Source organism: Manis pentadactyla, chromosome 2 (assembly GCF_030020395.1).
Source record: "Manis pentadactyla isolate mManPen7 chromosome 2, mManPen7.hap1, whole genome shotgun sequence".
Taxonomy (NCBI): Eukaryota; Metazoa; Chordata; class Mammalia; order Pholidota; family Manidae; genus Manis; species Manis pentadactyla.
Genome location: NC_080020.1, coordinates 86,783,429 through 86,802,125, shown reverse-complemented (window position 1 = coordinate 86,802,125; position 18,697 = coordinate 86,783,429). Strand labels below are relative to the sequence as shown.

At 36.8% G+C, this 18,697-nt stretch overlaps 1 protein-coding gene across 9 annotated transcripts in view; it reads right to left on the bottom strand.

Moving 5' to 3' along the window:
* Positions 1-18,697, bottom strand: part of MRPS27 (mitochondrial ribosomal protein S27) — a 143,488-nt gene that overhangs the window by 62,246 nt on the left and 62,545 nt on the right. The gene's annotated exons all lie outside the window — the stretch shown is intronic.

Below are 18,697 nucleotides of genomic sequence, written 5' to 3'. Positions count from 1 at the left end.
TATTGATATGGAGATGCACTAAAACTAGGCAAGAGATTCTGGAAATACTGCAATTTGACCCACATTGCTGTAAGGACTTTTGGTGGAGTATTTAACTGTACCCTATTAAAAATAGCTATGTGCCTTTGGGAAGGTCTTTTATTCATTCTCTGCATTAGTTTCCAACTCAATAAATTAGATTATTTTGAACAGCTCAAATAGACTACGAATCTATAATACAATCCTGCCTTTGGAGGTCCACAAATGCTTAGATGATTTTTTTCTCCCTCCACTAAAATGTCTGTGAACCTTTTCCCCTGGTTGCCTAATCTTTCTCTTCTTTCACTAAGGGCTGCTAGAGGAAACTGACCAGTATGCCTGCTACATTTACTCATGATCCTAAATCAACTGAATCTGGCCTGGTGAATGCTTCACTGCTCCCATGGAGATTCATGTGCATGGGTTTTATGGGTAATCGTTTTCAGAAGATCATAATTTCATATTCCAGGCTGTGGTGGGAAGAAAGAATAAGAATCATATTTTTATGGTACTCCAAATGTAGTAGTATTTCACTACTATTAATACTTATTTGGTGTGGTTTAGAGTGGTGGTGGTAAAGAAAAGAGATTTGAGAAATGGCTGTCTCAGTTTAGATGGGATTTTGTCATTATTTATAGCAGCAAAATGCACTTTTTAGCCACCCAAGGATTTGCTCTACAAACAGATCAAAGTGAAACTTACAGCGTCCCTGCACCAGGGCATCTTGAAAGATCTAGAGTCCAAGGCAAAGAGAGCTGATGTCACAGAACTCTGACCAGAGAAGCTGCTAGGAAAGCCCACACATCCGAGTGAGTGGACCTGCTATTCTAAATGCACTAACATCTAATATGTGTGATAAAAAGAATCCTACTATGTTCTCTGTTTTTTGTTTTTACAGGCTTATGAAGGAAAGGGAGAAGCACATTTTGTGCTTTCTACAATCTAGGCTGAAATGAACCATTTTGTCTTCATGATTTCAATGACCAAAGACCTTGGGTGGCTATGTAGTTAAGAAAATATCTTAGCTGCAGATAACCGCTTAATCTACATCTCCAGCCCAAATATCTCCCCCAGCTGCAGACCCATATATTCAACAGCTTTCCAGACATCTTCATTTAAACCTCACATAAACTCTTCAAACAAACACACTTTATATAGAACTAAACATATTATATCCACTTTATCTCCCTCCCTCAACTGTGGTTCTTAAACTTTCTGTATTCTTTATCTCCAACAGTCTAAGATTACTTAATCTTAGATTACTTACTTAACTACTAAAATCACCCAACCCAGAACACTCCATGCTCTGAGTTCTACCAGACCTCCTGACTATCTCTTAAGATTCTGTTCCACCCAGTTTAAAAATCTAATTCCCCCAGTGGCTTCTTTACAAGCTTCTATTTTAAAGTTTTTTTTTTATTTCAAGAAATTGTCTTATATAAATGTAGCAATTTTCACGTATATTTAACCATTATAGAAAAGTACAGAGAAGTAAAAAATCACTTGAATTCCCACCACCCAGAGCTAGTTGGATTTCCAGTGTTTATTTAACTAATCCTTTAGTGATTTAACTAATCCCTTAAATGATAGGCACACTTCACAATCATAAACAAAACTGTTTTCTTGACCCATGTACCAATAAAATTTCTTCTTAGAATGAATCCTTCTTACAAGAACCAACTTAAGTTCCTACCAGAGTTGTTGAGAATGTCTGTTGCTATGATAATGGGTATTGGTAAATTTTTAATCTTCTTCAATATGACAGGCAAAAAGTATTTCATTATGTTATTTATTTACTATTTACATATTCTATTTATGTGGTAAAGCTGAATATCTTTTCACATTTTTACTGGACATTTGCCTTTCTTGTTTCTAGAACTGCCTTTTCTTGATTTTTCCTTTATTGAACATTTACTATTATTAGTTTAAAACTCATTATTTATTAAGGTTATTAGTAAATGATTAGTTTGGAATCACTATTTCTTTTTTTTTTTGCATCATTTTATTAGATTAAGGCATTTTGTCCATATTTTACTTTTTAAATTTTCATATGGACAAATAAATCTGTTGTCTTTTATTATGATCTTTGTCATTTATGTCACATTTAGAAGGGTCTCTATGTGTCCAGATTACAAAAATATTTGCCTATTGTATTTTCACAAACTCAGATGGTTTCAATTTTTAAGTTTAAGTCTTTGACCATGGAATTTATTCTGGTAGAAGGATACAGAAATGTCTCTTTCCAATATATATTTCTTAAGTTATATATCCAGTCTTCCAAGCACTCATTTTTGTTTTCCCTACTGCTTTATTTCTCCTTCTATCTACAGATTCATAATTTTAAGATAATCACACATACTTTTTGGCAGCTGTGTTCTGAGTCAAACAAGGCTGCAATTACAAAATATATCATGGAGAGAAAAGTTTATAATCAGAAACAGAAGGAGGCATCTCCTGCTTTTTATTCTACAAACACTTAAAAAAGTCTACTTTTCTTTTTGTGCTAAAAGTAGTACAGAGATAAAATGGATATCCACTGAGAATATAAAATCACTACATAATAAAATATACAACAGATATAAAAGAATCTAGTCTAACAGTAACATAGTCAAGTAGTCAAAATGTTGTTATATGTAATTAAGTGGTTCAAAATATACATAGAATGCGGGCTATGTTTCCAGGGCAACAAAATGCCAAGTTTCATATCACTTTCTAAAATAATTAACTAAATCATTTACATATAAGTGGCACCTTCCACATGCTTCTGAAAATTGCTAGATTGGTGTGATTACAATGCTGATCAGGAAACTGTGATTTAAAAAAAAATGCTCCCAGCTGCTATATATCCATGAAAAAAAACAACAAAACTAAAAGCAAAAACCTGTTAGTGTACTCTGGATGCATTACTGCATTTTTGTATTAGATTATGAGAGCAGAACAAGGTAGAAAAACTTAAACAGTTTTCAGCAGCAATAGCTCTGATACCCATATAGTACTTATGAGTATTATGAGAGAATTGCTGATATAATGTAATATCACTACCATGAAGCAAAACAAGGACTAGTCATTTTTTTATTAAGGTATCATTGATAAACATTCTTATGAAGGTTTCACAAGAAAAACAATGTGGTTATAACATTCACCCTTATTATCGAGTTCCCCCCCATACCCTATTGCAGTCACTGTCCACCAGTGTAGTAAGATGCCACAGAGTCCCTATTTGCCTTCTCTGAGCTACACTGTCTTCCCCGTGACCCCACACACTCCATGTGCACCAACCATGATACCCCACAATCCCCTTCTCCCTCCTTCCCCACCTATCCTCTCCCACCCCTCCCCTTTGGTGACCATTAGTCCCTTCTTGGAGTCTGTGAGTCTGCTACTAGTTTGTTCCTTCAGTTTTGCTTCGTTATTATACCCCACAAATGAGGGAAATCGTTTGGTATTTTGGTATTTGTCTTTCTCTGCCTGGTTTATTTCACTGAGCATAATACCCTCTAGCTCCAACCATGTTCTTGCAAATGGTAGGATTTGTTTCTTATGGCTGAATAGTATTCCATTGTTTATATGTACCACATCTTCTTTATCCATTCATCCACTGACGGACACTTAGGTTGCTTCCATATCTTGGCTATTGTAAATAGTGCTGCAATAAACATAGGGGTGCATATGTCTTTTTGAATCTGAGAAGTTGTTTTCTTTGGGTAAATTCCAAGGAGTGGGATTCCCAGGTCAAATGGTATTTCTATTTTTAGTTTTTTGAGGAACCTCCATAATGCTTTCCACAATGGTTGAACTAGTTTACATTCCCACCAGCAGTGTAGGAGGGTTTCCTTTTCTCCGCATCCTCGCCAGTATTTGTTGTTCCTAGTTTTTTTGATGTCAGCCATCCTAACTGGTGTGAAGTGTTATCTCATTGTGGTTTTAATTTGCATTTCCGTGTTAATTAGTAATGAGGAGCATCTTTTCATGTGCCTGTTGGCCATCTGAATTTCTTCTTTGGAGAAGTATCTGTTCATATCCTCCACCCATTTTTTGATAGGGTTATTTGCTTTTTGGGTGTTGAGGCCATGTGAGTCTCTTTAAGGATTGGTCATTATGATCTATAACTTCTTTCCTGTCCACTGCCCATTACTCTATACCCTACCATGGCCTTCAGATAAGTACAACGTATTTCATTTGTAGGCCACTTCCTGTCTGTTGGCAGTGGTCACTATGTTGCCATATTCAGGATTCTAAGGCTGAATCATGACAGCTGAAAATGAGTCCATGATAAAAGAGTAATATTTCCCAATAGTGGACATCAATTGTTATGTAGAAATGTAAGTTATCTGCCAAATCTTTAAAAACACCAATCCCTTCTGTCCCTAAAATCTTTCTAGTCAGCAAATTCAAATACATATACTCTCATCCATGTATACTACACTCTCTAACCTCTATTTAGGAAAAATGGTATGGAATAATTGTTAAAAAACTGGGATTGACTCCCTGGCCTGGATTTGACTCTATGGCCAGCTACTTCCTAGCTAGCAGTGTGTGTTTTTAGGCAAGCTACTTAATTTTTTCTGATTCTTGATGTTTTATCTATAAAATGAGAACTACAAGAATCCACTGAAAAAGCTGTGTGGGGACTCAAGCAGTAACATAATCATGTGGCTGGAACTCAGATGATGGCAGCTGCTATTACCATCTCTATTCAGTGACATTTTTGTGGGGCCTGTTATCTAGTAGCACCTTTTCACCCAAAAAACCCTACAAACAAACCCAGGAAAAGCATTGCAAAGCTCAGCCGTAACAATTCAGCAAACAAATACTCAGTAGGTACTGAAAATGCTATAAATATAAAAAGATCAAGGCCACTCCCAGACTACTGTTGTACACTCCATTGGAAGCGTACCCAAATATTTGGTTAAGTATTATTCTGTTGTATGTGTGAGGTGTTTCTGGAAGAGACTAACATTTTTATTGGTAGACTGAGAAAAGGACTGCTCTCCTCAGTGTGGGTAGTTCTTATCCAATCTGGTGAAGTCCTGAACAGAGTAAAAAAGGCTACTGGAGAGAGGATTCTTTCTTCCTGTTTTTGAGCTGGGACAGTAGTCTTTTCGTTCTTGCCTTTAGACTCAGACTGTTATACCATTAGCTCTCCTAGTTCTCAGGTCTTCAGATTCAGACTGGAATTAAACTACTGTGTCTCCTGGGTGTCCAGCTTGCTGACTCACCCTGTAGAAATCAATCTCTCTTTTTCTACATATATACATACAGACAGACAGACAGACATATGATAGGACATAAATAATATAATAGGTTATTATATTAAACAGAACCAATAGGTTATATATGTATATATACACACACGCACATACATGTGTGTGTGTCCCCTATTGGTTCTGTTTCTCTGGAGAAGCCAGACTAATATAACATGCAAGGACTGAATGGAACCTCTATTTGGTTCAATCACTTTCATGACTGGGTTCATCACATATCCAAAAAAACAAAACAAAAAACAAAAGTAAATTAAAGGTTTTCCCCTATTGGTCACAAAACACCATGTTTCATGGTATGAAAGCCAGACTCTGGCTTGTAATGCCTTGTAAGACAAAGTGTTTCTCCTTGATTATCTCCTAGAGCTTTTCTATGTCAGTAAAAGAGTGAATTAAAGAGCACTGGACCATGAGGTTTGTGAGGGGAGGCATTCTTCAGTAGTTGTGTACAGTATCCAGTATTGTGCACAGTCTGAACAGGCACTCAAAATGGACCAATGACCTAAACATAAGACCTAAAGCCATAAGAATCTTAGAAGACAACAAGGGTAAATGCTTATGACATTGGATTTAGCAATGGAGTCTTAGATACAATACCAAAAGCATGAACAAAAGAAAAAAAATTCTAATTCATTGAAATTAAACACTTTTATACATTATAGGACATTATAAAAAAAACAAAAAGACAACCTTCAGAGTGAGAGAAAAATCTTCAAATAATATATTAATAAGGGTCTAGTACTGAGAATACATAAAGAACTCCTCAACTCAACAATAAAGATAGGCAATCCAATTAAAACATTGCAAAGCACTTTAACAGACAATTCTCCAATGAAGATATACAAATAGCCAAAAAATACAAGAAAATATACTTAACATTGTCAGTCATTAAGGAAATCAAATCAAAATCACAATGAGATACTGTTTCATACTAGGAGCACTATTATTAAAAAATAGAAGATCTGGTGAGGATGTGGAAAAAATGGAATTTTTTCCTTGCACATTGCTGGTGGGAAAGAAAAATGGTTCAACAACTGTAGAAAGTAGTTTTGTAATTCCTCAAAAAGCTAACAGAATTACCATATGACCCAGAAATTCTACTCCTAGATATAAACCTAAAAGAACTGAAAACAGGTGCTCAAATACATGTACACATATTCATAACAGCACTATTCACAGTAGTCAAAAGGTAGAAACAACAAGCCATCAACAGATGATGGACAAACAATTGTAGTATATGTATTCACACGATGGAATACTGTGGTCATAAAAAGGAATGAAGTTCTGATACATGCTACAATATGGATGAACCTTGCAAACATTCTAAGTGAAATAAGCAAAATACAAAAGGTCACATACTTTGTGACTCCATTTATATTAAATATTCATAATAGGTAAATCCATAGAAACAGAAAGTAGATTATGGTTGCCATGGACTGGGGAGAAGGAGTAATGAGGAATAACTGCTCAATGGGTAAGGAGTTTCCTTTGGAGGTGATGAAAATGTTTTGGAACCAGACAGAGGTGATTATTGCACATTGTGAACATTCAAAACCAATGAATTGTTCACTTTAAAATGGCTTTTATGTAACATGAATTTCTTAAAGAAAAGAAGACAGAAAGAAAGCATGAGTGTGATGGGTTCAATTGTGTCTCCCAGAAAGATATGTTGAAATCCTTACCTCCAGTACTGTGACTATGACCTTACTTGGAAATACAATCTTTGCAGCTGTAATCAAATTAAGAGGAGGTCACTGAAGGGCCCTAATCAAATACAACTGGTGTCCTTACAAGAAGTGAACACACACACACACATACACGTGGAGAATGCCATGTGGTGATGGAGGCAGGGACTGGAGTGATGTATCTACAAGCCAAGAAACACCAAGGATTGATGGCAATGCTGGAAGCTAAAAGGAAGGCATGGAACAGATTCTCCCTGGAACCTCTACAGAGAATATGGCCCTACTAGCACCTTGATTTCAGACTTTTAGCCAGAACTGTGAGAGAATAGATTTCTGTTGTTTTAAGCCACCTACTTTGCAAGAGTTTGTTACAGGAGTCCTATGAAACACACATATGGGAAAAAACAAGGTAGATAGTAGACTTAGGGAAGGAAATAAGCATATGGCAGGAAGAGCAAAGAGACTGTGAGGAGAGCTCAGATATGAAAATTCAGAGTACTTCCATAGGGAAAACTGGAAAAAATGATTCTAATCTTGCAGCTTAAGGTAGCAACAAGAGTTCATGAAAGAAGAGTGCAGATACTTATTTATTTAATAGGCAATTACTGACATTTGTTTCATGTATGGTACTTTTTAAGGTCCTTTGTTAACTACCAACTTTTATCAGACAAAGTTTACTCAAAATGCAGATAATCTCACAATTTGATAATATCACAAAGCTCGGCCACATGTAACCAATGTAACCTGAGTGATGCAAGTCGGGGTTATGGCTGGCTGGCGTGATATGAAATGGCATCATGGAATTGGACACTTAAGATCTGGCAGACTTTTAAAAGGAAAAGAATGAATCCCTAGGGCATGAGCAGGGCCCAGTTTACAGAAATACAATTAATATTTGTTAAGTAAAACTGAATGAGCCAGGAAAGATAATTCTATAAATGTAGGGTTTATATTAGGGATTAGAGATATCTGGTTGGAAAATTAGGTTGGAACCAAATTATATAAAGTCTGGGCTACCCCTGAAATATGTGGCTGAGCCTCAGCGGGTAGGAAGATTGGATAATCACTTTATTTCTCTTCTAACTTCTAATCTAGTAAATGATAGTGGGCTTACTGATGACTGTCAGATATGAGTTACATAGCTGTATCACCTCAATAAAGAAAGTTATCTGGACAGATGTCTCATAGAGTTATTAAGTGGATGATGATGTTCACGTCTCTTTTTACAACTGGGAATTGTAAATCCAAGGAACCATTAATAAAACTTGTAAAACACAAGCAATATCTAGTATCTTAATTGAAAAAGCAGCTTGGTTTTGTTATGAAAACCAAGAATAAGACTTATAGTAGATTTATGACATTAATTAATTTAAGTAAGGTCAAATACTTATTTTAAACTAATGATTAGAGTTCTGAAGTGAAAGCAGGATTTTGATTTGAAATTTGTTAATGATTTTTTTTTCTCTTCTGTTGAATATGGACATTAGAAACAGAAACACAAAACAGGTTAGAGCTTGACCTAGGATGATACCCTACAGGACAGAGGAGGAGAAGATACAAGAATATGGAGGGAGAAACAGGCCTTGGTGGAGTAGAGAACAAATGAACCAAAGATGCTAGGATATTAACAGTAAATCATGAACATAGAAAGGGGTGACAATTGGAGATAGTACATATATCCACCTGTGCAGCAGTTCCTTTATTCTCACAGACTTGAAAAGATGTTGGGTCTAGAAAATTAGATATCCACGTTGTCTCCTTGTTTCTAAGATCCACTTAGTTCCTTGTCTGACCCACTCGTAATGTGCTAAGGAAGTGGCCGTCTGTGTCAGCTTCTCTCAAGGATCCCTAGATGGAGCACACATAGGATGGCCCCAACTCATAAGACCAATGAAGGAACTGAACAGCATGGCACTCTTCCTGAGACCCAGATGTGAGGTAAGTGGAGGTACCCAAAGTGCCACCATGTGCTTGTTCATGTTCTATATATCTGCTGCTGACTGGGTTCCCAGCTCTAGGCAGAGAAAGACAAGGAAAGTGTTATTGATCTAAAGGAGAAATGGCAATACAGAAGGAACTAGAAATGTGCTATGTAGTAACCATTAGGTCCATGAATCTTTCCTCTATGGTATGAAACATGCTCAATTTTATAGAATAATGGCTCAGAGCTCTAGGGAAAGTCATCCAGAAAGTGGTACCCCTTTGTACCTCTAGAATGCTTTAACCTTTCCAGATAATTTCTACATGTTTAAGCAAAGAGATTCCTACAAAACGTTCTATCTTTATTTTAAAGATGAGGATACCGAGGTCACAAAGCTAAACGACCTGACTGGGCATCAGACTATAATCATTCTGATAGAACCACACAGAAATTCCAATTCCAATCCAGGATTTACTGCCAACTGCACTACTTCCCTAGACTGAAATTCTGTTTCACAATGAAATTTATTTGAAACTGCCTTAAAAAATCATCCTTACTTGTTCATTAAATGGGTTCAAACAATGTATGAACAGAAGAAGACAATGTGTCAATCAGTATTTTAAATGGCATTCAAATTTCATTCTGTCATTCATTTGAGACATATTTATTGAGGCTCAACTATGTTCCAGATACAAGTAAGTGCTGGGAACACAAAATCAAGGAAGATATAATCATTATCCTCAAAAACTTCACTTTAGATCTGTGGTTCTTCAAAAATATGGTTTGCTTGGTCAAAATCAAATTTTCTGCCAAATATGAGATATCAAAACAAATTAAAAAGAATCTGTGCTACCTTGCAGTAATAAGATATCAAGATCTTTATTTTTAAAAATGTGTGCCCAGATGCTGCTTTCCAATAAACATCCAGGTAGGAATGATGTGAATCATGACAAAATACCTGGCCTAAAAGATCTGACAGCAGAGTCTAAAAGATTTCTATCTGTAAAGAAAGGTAATACTTAGACATGAAAAGAGAAAGAGAGGAAAAAATACTCTAGAGGCATTAAAAACTACTTTCACAGTGACTCCTAAACTAAATAAGCATGGGCACCAAAACTAGCCTCAGCAGTTTCCCTACTTGTATCCAGAGAGTTGAAAGCTAACTTTGTTTCTATGGTAGTGAAAGATCCTAAAAAAAAAAATCTAAAAGTCAATTAATTAAAATACAATAAAAATTAAGAATCATAAACATGACAAACTTAATATCAAAAGACTATAACACAATATACCTCACTCTCAAAATGATTGTCTTTCTATCAATCTTTTCAAGTCCAGAAGCTTACAGACCTTTAGTAGCAAATCAAAACAAAAACTAGGTAACTTCCACCTTTGTCCTTAAAAAGATATTATTACTCTCGGGGAGAGGGGGACTAAAGATGGCGGTGTGAGAGGTGAGACAGAGGCTTCCTCCTAAAACCGCATATAATACAAAAATATAATTAATACAACTAATCCTGAAAGAGCAACAGGAAAGATGACTGTGCCAGACTGCACACACCTGGAGAAAAGAGCAGACATCATGGAACAGGGTAACATACCAAAGCTGTGGCCCAGCGGGACCCAAGCCCTTCCCCCACCCCAGCTCACCAGCTGGAGGAAGAGAAACGGAGCAGGGAGGGAGTGGAGGCCTGGGACTGCTGAATACCTAACTCTGGAGATCTGCTCTGGGAGCACAAAGCTACATATCATGGTGCTTTCATGATACTCACGTGATTAGGGGTTTGGAAAGCTAAGACAGGCAGAATTCCTGGAGAGACTGAGATTCCAGCCACTTGAGGAAAGCAGGGATCCATATCCAGCTGCTCTGGGACAAAAGAAAGGCGGGCAGTCTGAGAGACTTCCTAACAAGGAAGCCCTTAGCAAGAGGGCTGCTAAAGGGGCAAGGATTGCACAGAGCTTACTGCTCAGGAGAAAGGACAGGTAGACAAAATTGTCCGGGTGCACTCTGTCCAGCAGGTTGGGAGCTTTCACGATTTCCAGGTGCTCCAACTCCTTGGCTGGCTACACAGCTCCAAGGACCCACCTCCATGATAAGCAGCCTACTGTGACCTTCTCTCAGCCAGCCACACCTAGCTCGCAAACCGCCAAACATACAAATGCAAAGCATAGTGGCTTACACCTGTGTGCAAGGCCCACTGGTTCAGGCAGTGGAGACAGGCACAGTGGTCGGGAAGAAGGAAACAGCCCTTTCCTCCCCCCCCAGGCACCAATACCACTCCCCTGTGACCCTGACATTGCTTCAGGGGCTGAGCAGCTCCAGAGAGTAGAGCTTCTGGACACTAGAGGGTGCCATATACAACTATGAAATGCCAAAGGAACCCAGTTCAGAGTAAAATTAATATAACTCCTGAGAAAGATGACATGGACCTTATGACTCTTCCTGAAAGGGAGTTCAAAATAAAAATTATTAACATGCTAATGGAGGTACAGAAAGATATTCAAGAACTCAGGAATGAATTCTGGTCAGAGATCCAATCATTGAAGAGCACAATGGAAGGTATACAAGCAGGTTGGATATGGTGGAGGAGACAATAAATGAAATAGAAACTAGAGAAGAGGAATATAAAGAAGCTGAGGCACAGAGAGAAAAAAGAATCTCTAAGAATGAAAGAATATTGAGAGAACTGTGTGACCAATCCAAACGGAACAACATTCACAATATAAGGGTACCAGAAGAAAAAGAGAGAGAGAGAAAAGGGTAGAAAGTGACTTTGAGGAGGTAATTGCTGAAAACTTCCCCAATTTGGGGAAGGAGACATTCTCTCAGGCCATGGAGATCCACAGATCCCCCTACACAAGGGACCCAAGGAAGACAACACCAAGACATATAGCAATTAAAATGGCAAAGATCAAGGATAAGGACAGACTATTAAAAGCAGCCAGAGAGAGAAATAAGATCACATACAAAGGAAAGCCCATCAGGCTAACATCATCTTTCTCAGCAGAAATTGAACAGGGACAGAAGGGAGTGGCATGATGTATTTAATGCAATGAAGCAGAAGGGCCTGGAACCAAGATTACTTTATCTGGCAAGATTATCATTTAAATTTGAAGGACGGATTAAACAATTTCCAGATAAGCAAAAGCTGAGAGAATTTACCTCCCACAAACCATCTCTACAGTCTATTTTGAAGGGACTGCTATAGATGAAAGTGTTCCTAAGGTTTAATAGCTGTCACCAGAGGTAATAAAACCACAGTAAGAAAGTAGAACAGCTAATTACTAAGAAAACGCAAAATTAAATTAACTAACCCTGAAGTCAATCAAGGGATAGACAAAAAGTGCAGAATATGATACCTAATAGATAAAGAATGGAGGAGGAAGAAAAAGGAGGAGAAAAAAAGAACCTTTAGATTGTGTTTGTAATAGCATATTAAGTAAGTTAAGTTAGACTTAGATAGTAACGAAGTTAAACTTGAACCTTTGGTAACCACAAATCTAAAGTCTGCAAAGGCAATAAGTACATACCTATTGATAATCACCCTAAATGTAAATGGACTGAATGCAACAATCAAAAGACATAGAGTAACTGAATGGATAAAAAAACAAGACCCATCTATATGCTGCCTACAAGAGACTCACTTTAAACCCAAAGACATACACAGACTAAAAGTGAAGGGATGGAAAAAGATATTTCATACAACTAATAGGGAAAAAAAGCAGGAGTTGCAGTACTTGTATCAGACAAAATAGACTTCAAAACAAAGAAAATCACAGGAGACAAAGAAGGACATTACATAATGATAAAGGGGTCAATCCAACAAGAAGATATAACCATTATAAATATCTATGCTCCCAACACTGGAGCACCTTCGAGAAAATAAACAAAATAGATAAACCCCTAGCCAGACTTATCAAGAAAAAAAGAAAGTCTACACTCATAAACAGAATCAGAAATGAGAAAGGAAAAATCACTACAGACACCACAGAAATACAAAGAATTATTACAGAATACTATGAAAAATCATATGCTAACAAACAGGATAACCTAGAAGAAATAGACAACTTTCTAGAAAAATACAACCTTCCAAGGCTGACCAAGGAAGAAAACAGAAAATCTGAACAGAACAATTACCAGCAACGAAAATGAACTGGTAATCAAAAAACTAACTAAGAACAAAACATCTGGACCAGATGGCTTCACTGCTGAATTTGAACAAACATTTAGTGAAGAACTAATACCCATTCTCCTTAAAGTCTTCCAAAAAATAGAAGAGGAGGGAATACTTCCAAACTCATTCTATGAGGCCAGCATCTCTCTAACACCAAAACCAGGCAAAGACACCACAAAAAAAAGAGAATTACAGACCAATATCCCTGATGAACATAGATGCAGAAATACTCAACAAAATATTTGCAAACTGAATTCAAAAATACATCAAAAAGATCATCCATCATGATCAAGTAGGCTTTATTCCAGAGATGCAAGGATGGTACAACATTAGAAAATCTATCAACATTATCCACCATAGCAACAAAAAGAAAGACAAAAACCACATGATCATCTCCACAGATCCTGATAAAGCATTTGACAAAATTCAACATCCATAGGATAAAAACTCTCAACAAAATGGGAATAGAGGGCAAATACCTCAATATAATAAAAGCCATATATGACAAACACACAGCCAACATTAGACTTAACAGCGAGAACCTGAAAGCTTTTCCTTTAAGACTGGGAACAAGACAAGGATGCCCATTCTCCCCACTTCTATTCAACATAGTAATGGCAATCCTAGCCATGGCAATCAGACAACACAAAGAAATAAAAGGCATCCAGATTGGTAAGGAAGAAGAACTGTCCCTGTCTGCAGATGACATGATATTGTACATAAAAAACCCTAAAGAATCCACTCCAAAACTACTAGATCTAATATCTGAATTCAGCAAAGTTGCAGGATACAAAATTAATACACAGAAATCTGTGGCATTCCTATACACTAACAATGAACTAGCAGAGAGAGAAATCAGGAAAACAATTCCATTCACAGTTGCCTCAAAAATAGTAATATACCTAGGAATAAACCTAACCAAGGAAGTGAAAGACCTATACTCTGAAAACTACAAGACACTCATGAGAGAAATTAAAGAAGATATCAATAAATGGAAACATATCCCATGCTCATGGACAGGAAGAATTGATATTGTCAAAATGACCAACCTGCCTAAAGCAATCTATATTCAATGCAATTCCTATCAAAATACCAACAGCATTCTTCAATGAACTACAGAAAATAGTCCTAATATTCATATGGAACCACAAAAGACCCCAAATAGCCAAAGCAATTCTGAGAAGGAAGAATAAAGCTGGGGGGCTTACGCTCCCCAACTTCAAGCTCTACTACAAAGTCACAGTAATCAAGACAATTTGGTACTGGCACAAGAACAGACCCATAGACCAATGGAACAGACAGAAGAGCCCTGATATAAACCCAACTATATATGGTCAATTAATATATTATAAAGGAGCCATGGACATAAAATGGGGAAATGACAGCCTCTTCAACAGCTGGAGTTGGCAAAACTGGACAGCTACATGCAAGAGAATGAAACTGGATTATTGTTTAACCCCATACACAAAAGTAAACTCAAAATGGATTAAAGACTTGAAGGTAAGTCATGAAACCATAAAACTCTTACAAGACAACATAGGCAAACATCTCCTGAATATAAGTATGAGCAACTTTTTCCTGAATGCATGTCCTCGAGCAAGGGAAACAAAAGCAAAAATGAACTCATGGGACTACATCAAACTAAAAAGTTTCTGTACATCAAAGGACACCATCAACAAAACAAAAAGGCTTCGTACGGTATGGGAGAATATATTTGTAAATGACATATCCAACAAGGGGTTAACATCCAAAATATATAAAGAACTTACACGCCTCAACATCCCAAAACCAAATAACCTGACTAACAAATGGGCAGAGGATATGAAGAGACAGTTCTCCAAAGAAGAAATTCAGATGGCCAACAGACACATAAAAAGATGCTCCACATCACTAATCATCAGGGAAATGCAAATTAAAACCACAGTGAGATATCACCTCACACCAGTAAGGATGGCCAGCATCAAAAAAACTAAGAAGAACAAATGCTGGTGAGGATGCAGAGAAAGGGGAACCTTTGTACACTGCTGGTGGGAATGTAAGCTAATTCAACCATTGTGGAAAGCATTATGGAGGTTCCTCAAAAAACTAAAAATAGAAATACCATTTGACGCGGGAATCCCACTCCTTGGAATTTACCCAAAGAATACAAGTTCTCAGACTCAAAAAGACATATGCACCCCTATGTTTATTGCAGTACTTTTTACAACAGCCAACATATGGAAGCAACCTTAATGTCCATCAGTAGATGAATAGATAAGGAAGATGTGGTACATATACACAATGGAATACTATTCAGCCATAAGAAAGAAACAAATCCTACCATTTGCAACAACACGGATGGAGCTGGAGGACGTTATGCTCAGTGAAATAAGCCATGTGGAGGAAGAAAAATGCTAAATGATTTCCCTCATTTGTGGAGTGTAACAATGAAGCAAAGTTGAAGGAACAAAATGGTAGCAGACTCAGAGACTCCAAGAATCAACTAGTGGTTACCAAAGGGGAGGGGTGTGGGAGGGTGGGTGGGGAGGCAGGGAGAAGGGGATGGAGGGGTATTCTGTTTAGTACACATGGTGTGGGGGATCATGGGGAGAACGGTGTAGCACAGAGAAGGCACATAGTGGATCTGTGGCATCTTGCTCCACTGATGGACAGTGACTGCATTGGGGTATGGGTGGGGACTTGATAATATGTTTAAATGTAGTAACCACATTGTTTTTCATTTGAAACCTTCATAAGAGTATATATCAATCATACCTTAATAAAAAATTAAAGAAAAAAAAGATATTATTACTCTCTTTACACCATGAATATTTTGGAATAAGAGCTGTTTTGGCACCATTAGGGAAGGTGATAGGAAAAGGCCAGAAATATGAGTGTGTACTTTTAGGAGGATGAAGCACAACACCACAATTTCTTGATGATTTAAATTTAACCTGTCTGGATTTTTGTGAAGCTGACTAATAATGTTTTTATGAGACTGGGTGATATAAGAAATAAGTGTTCTTTCGGTCTTAGAGGAAGAACCCCTAACTTTAAAAGACTAGGATCAAGGCCCTCTGCTGTCCCTCACTAGCTGTTTGACCTTGGAAATGTTTCTTCTCTGGCTTACGTCCTTCATGCACATTAGAAGACAAAAACTGTATCTGCTGCTTCAGTTTTGCAGGCTTTCATATGAGGATGATAACAAAAATGAGATGAAAATGTACATTTGTAGTGATACAAGCAATTATTATTATTTGACTTTATGTTGATGACCCATGATGTTATTTCAATCGATAGGTGGCCAAATGGACTTCCAAGACGTTTGTTCACTCTCATCCCAATCTGCCTGAGCATTCCCAAAGGCAGAGAGTTAAGTGTGCACAGCCACTTGTACTCCCACTTATGAAAGCACATTATTGAATGATATAATCAGCCAGCTCTGGGACTAGCAGCTCAAATGGGGAGGAGGTGGCAAGGGAAAGAATATACATCTGGCTTTCCTGGTAATTCTTTCACTGACTACACTATTAATGTGGTGCAGTACAATTCAAGAATATTATATACATGTTGGCCTTTTAAAGTGATTCATTTTGAGCACTGTCCAAAGGTGTGAACAGGGATTAAAACTGGCCCTGGCAAGTGTGTAATCAGGTATAAGGCCACATTTTTTTCAGAAAATGGTGCTTTTTCTTTAATTTATCTGTCTAGAAGAGGCAGTCTTTTTCTTTTTCCAGAAAGATGCTCCAAAAGCTATTTAAGGTTCTGGTCTTATAGCTGAGACTTTTTACTATCACTTGAACCTCACCAGGAGGGAGTGGAAGGAGGGATGTACAGGCAAATAAGGTATTTGGAAAATATTCTGACAACAAAGTTGTCTGACACAGGAGAAAAGGGGATAATGGAGGTAAAGAGGTGGACAGGATTGTGGACCATTCCCCCCAGATATTAAAACATATTAGAAAGCTACCTTAAACAAGTGTGATTCAACTGGATGAAAAGGCAGATCAGTGGAACAGCACAGAAAGTTCAGAGAGACCCAAACCCAAACAAGACATGAGCATCTCTTAAGGCAGCTTATTATATCCTTTAGCAAAAGATGGATTTTCCAATAAATGGCATTAGGATATTTAGATAGCCATTTGTTTTATGCATGTGTCAGGGTATGTGTATGAATGGACCTGTACTGCAAATAATTAAGCCAAAATAAATTCCAGACAAACTGTGTATTTCCATGTTAAAAACAAAGCATACATTCACTGAAAGAAAATGTGGGAAAATGTTTTGGGATGGAGAATGTCATCCTTAGTCTAATGCAAATGCCATAAAAGAAAAGATTGATATATAATAAATTATATAATATATAAAAATGTATGTAGACATTCATAGTAAAAACTATCATAAAACAAACTAATTTTAAAAAGACAAAAAGAAATGAGAAAAACAGTTGTCAATTCAAGGCTATTCCCTAAATACTAAGAGTACTACAAATCAATAAGACTAACAACCTAGTAGAAAGACAGGGTAAAAGATAAGAAAAGAAAGTTCTCAGAAACAGGAATGATTTTTAAGCATGTTAGACTATGTCAACCTCACCAATAATGAAAAATACAAAATAAAACTACCTTGAGAAGCCATGTATCTATTCAAAAATACTATTATATAATTTAAATCTTCTTAAGAAGAAAACTCCAGGCTCATGTGACTTCACTGGTGAATGCTATAAAATATTGAAAAAAATAATATAAATCTGACACAAAATGTCAGAAAATAAAAGGAGAGAATCCTTTCCAATACCTCTTATGACTTCACATAATCCTGATGCCAAAACACACAGGTATGTTGTAAACAATGAAATTTGGATACGAGTATTACTGACAACATATCTTGGACAAATATTAACAAATTAACTTAGGAATACCTCTGCACAATACATTCTTGGGAATTCATCCCAGGAATGCAAGGCTGGGTTAACATCTGAAAACCAATCAAAGCCCATATGATTACCTCTATATTTGTAGAAAAACTATTTAGCATAATTGAGCAGCTGTTTGGGAAAATGGCTGATTCCAGGGCTGGGGTAGGTAAAGTATAAGATGAGACTAAAATATATTTTAGTGCTGGAAAGTGCTCAAAGAATTACAGAGACACAGCGAAACAATGCAAGAGATAGGGTCTCCCTATTGACTAAATTAGGGACATTTTGAGCATCAAAATAAATAATGGATTATAACTTACTGAGTAAAATAAAATCATGAGTCATTATAATAGAAATGAATTAATAAATAAATGAGGGGGAAAGACAAGATTCTTTTTCATACGAAGGACAATTTCTGAGTGTTGTATGGGTTTTGATGTTGTAAATGATTTTTCTAAACTTCATTTTCCAACTTTAAAATACTGAAGAAATGGTGCAATTAGAAAATCATCAAAGGATGCCAATGTTAGTGAGTTTAAGTTGATGAAGAATAGGATATTTCATCATCTCAAAGTATCTCCCTACAAATAACTTACTAATTACAAAGGAACAACAGTGAATTTATAGTGGTCAAATCTGGTAGATACCACCTTTATAAGGTGACCAAAATTAACTTTACTAATACAGGAATGAACTATCAAAATGCATTTCCTGGTAATGATGCACTAAGCACACATGGTTTC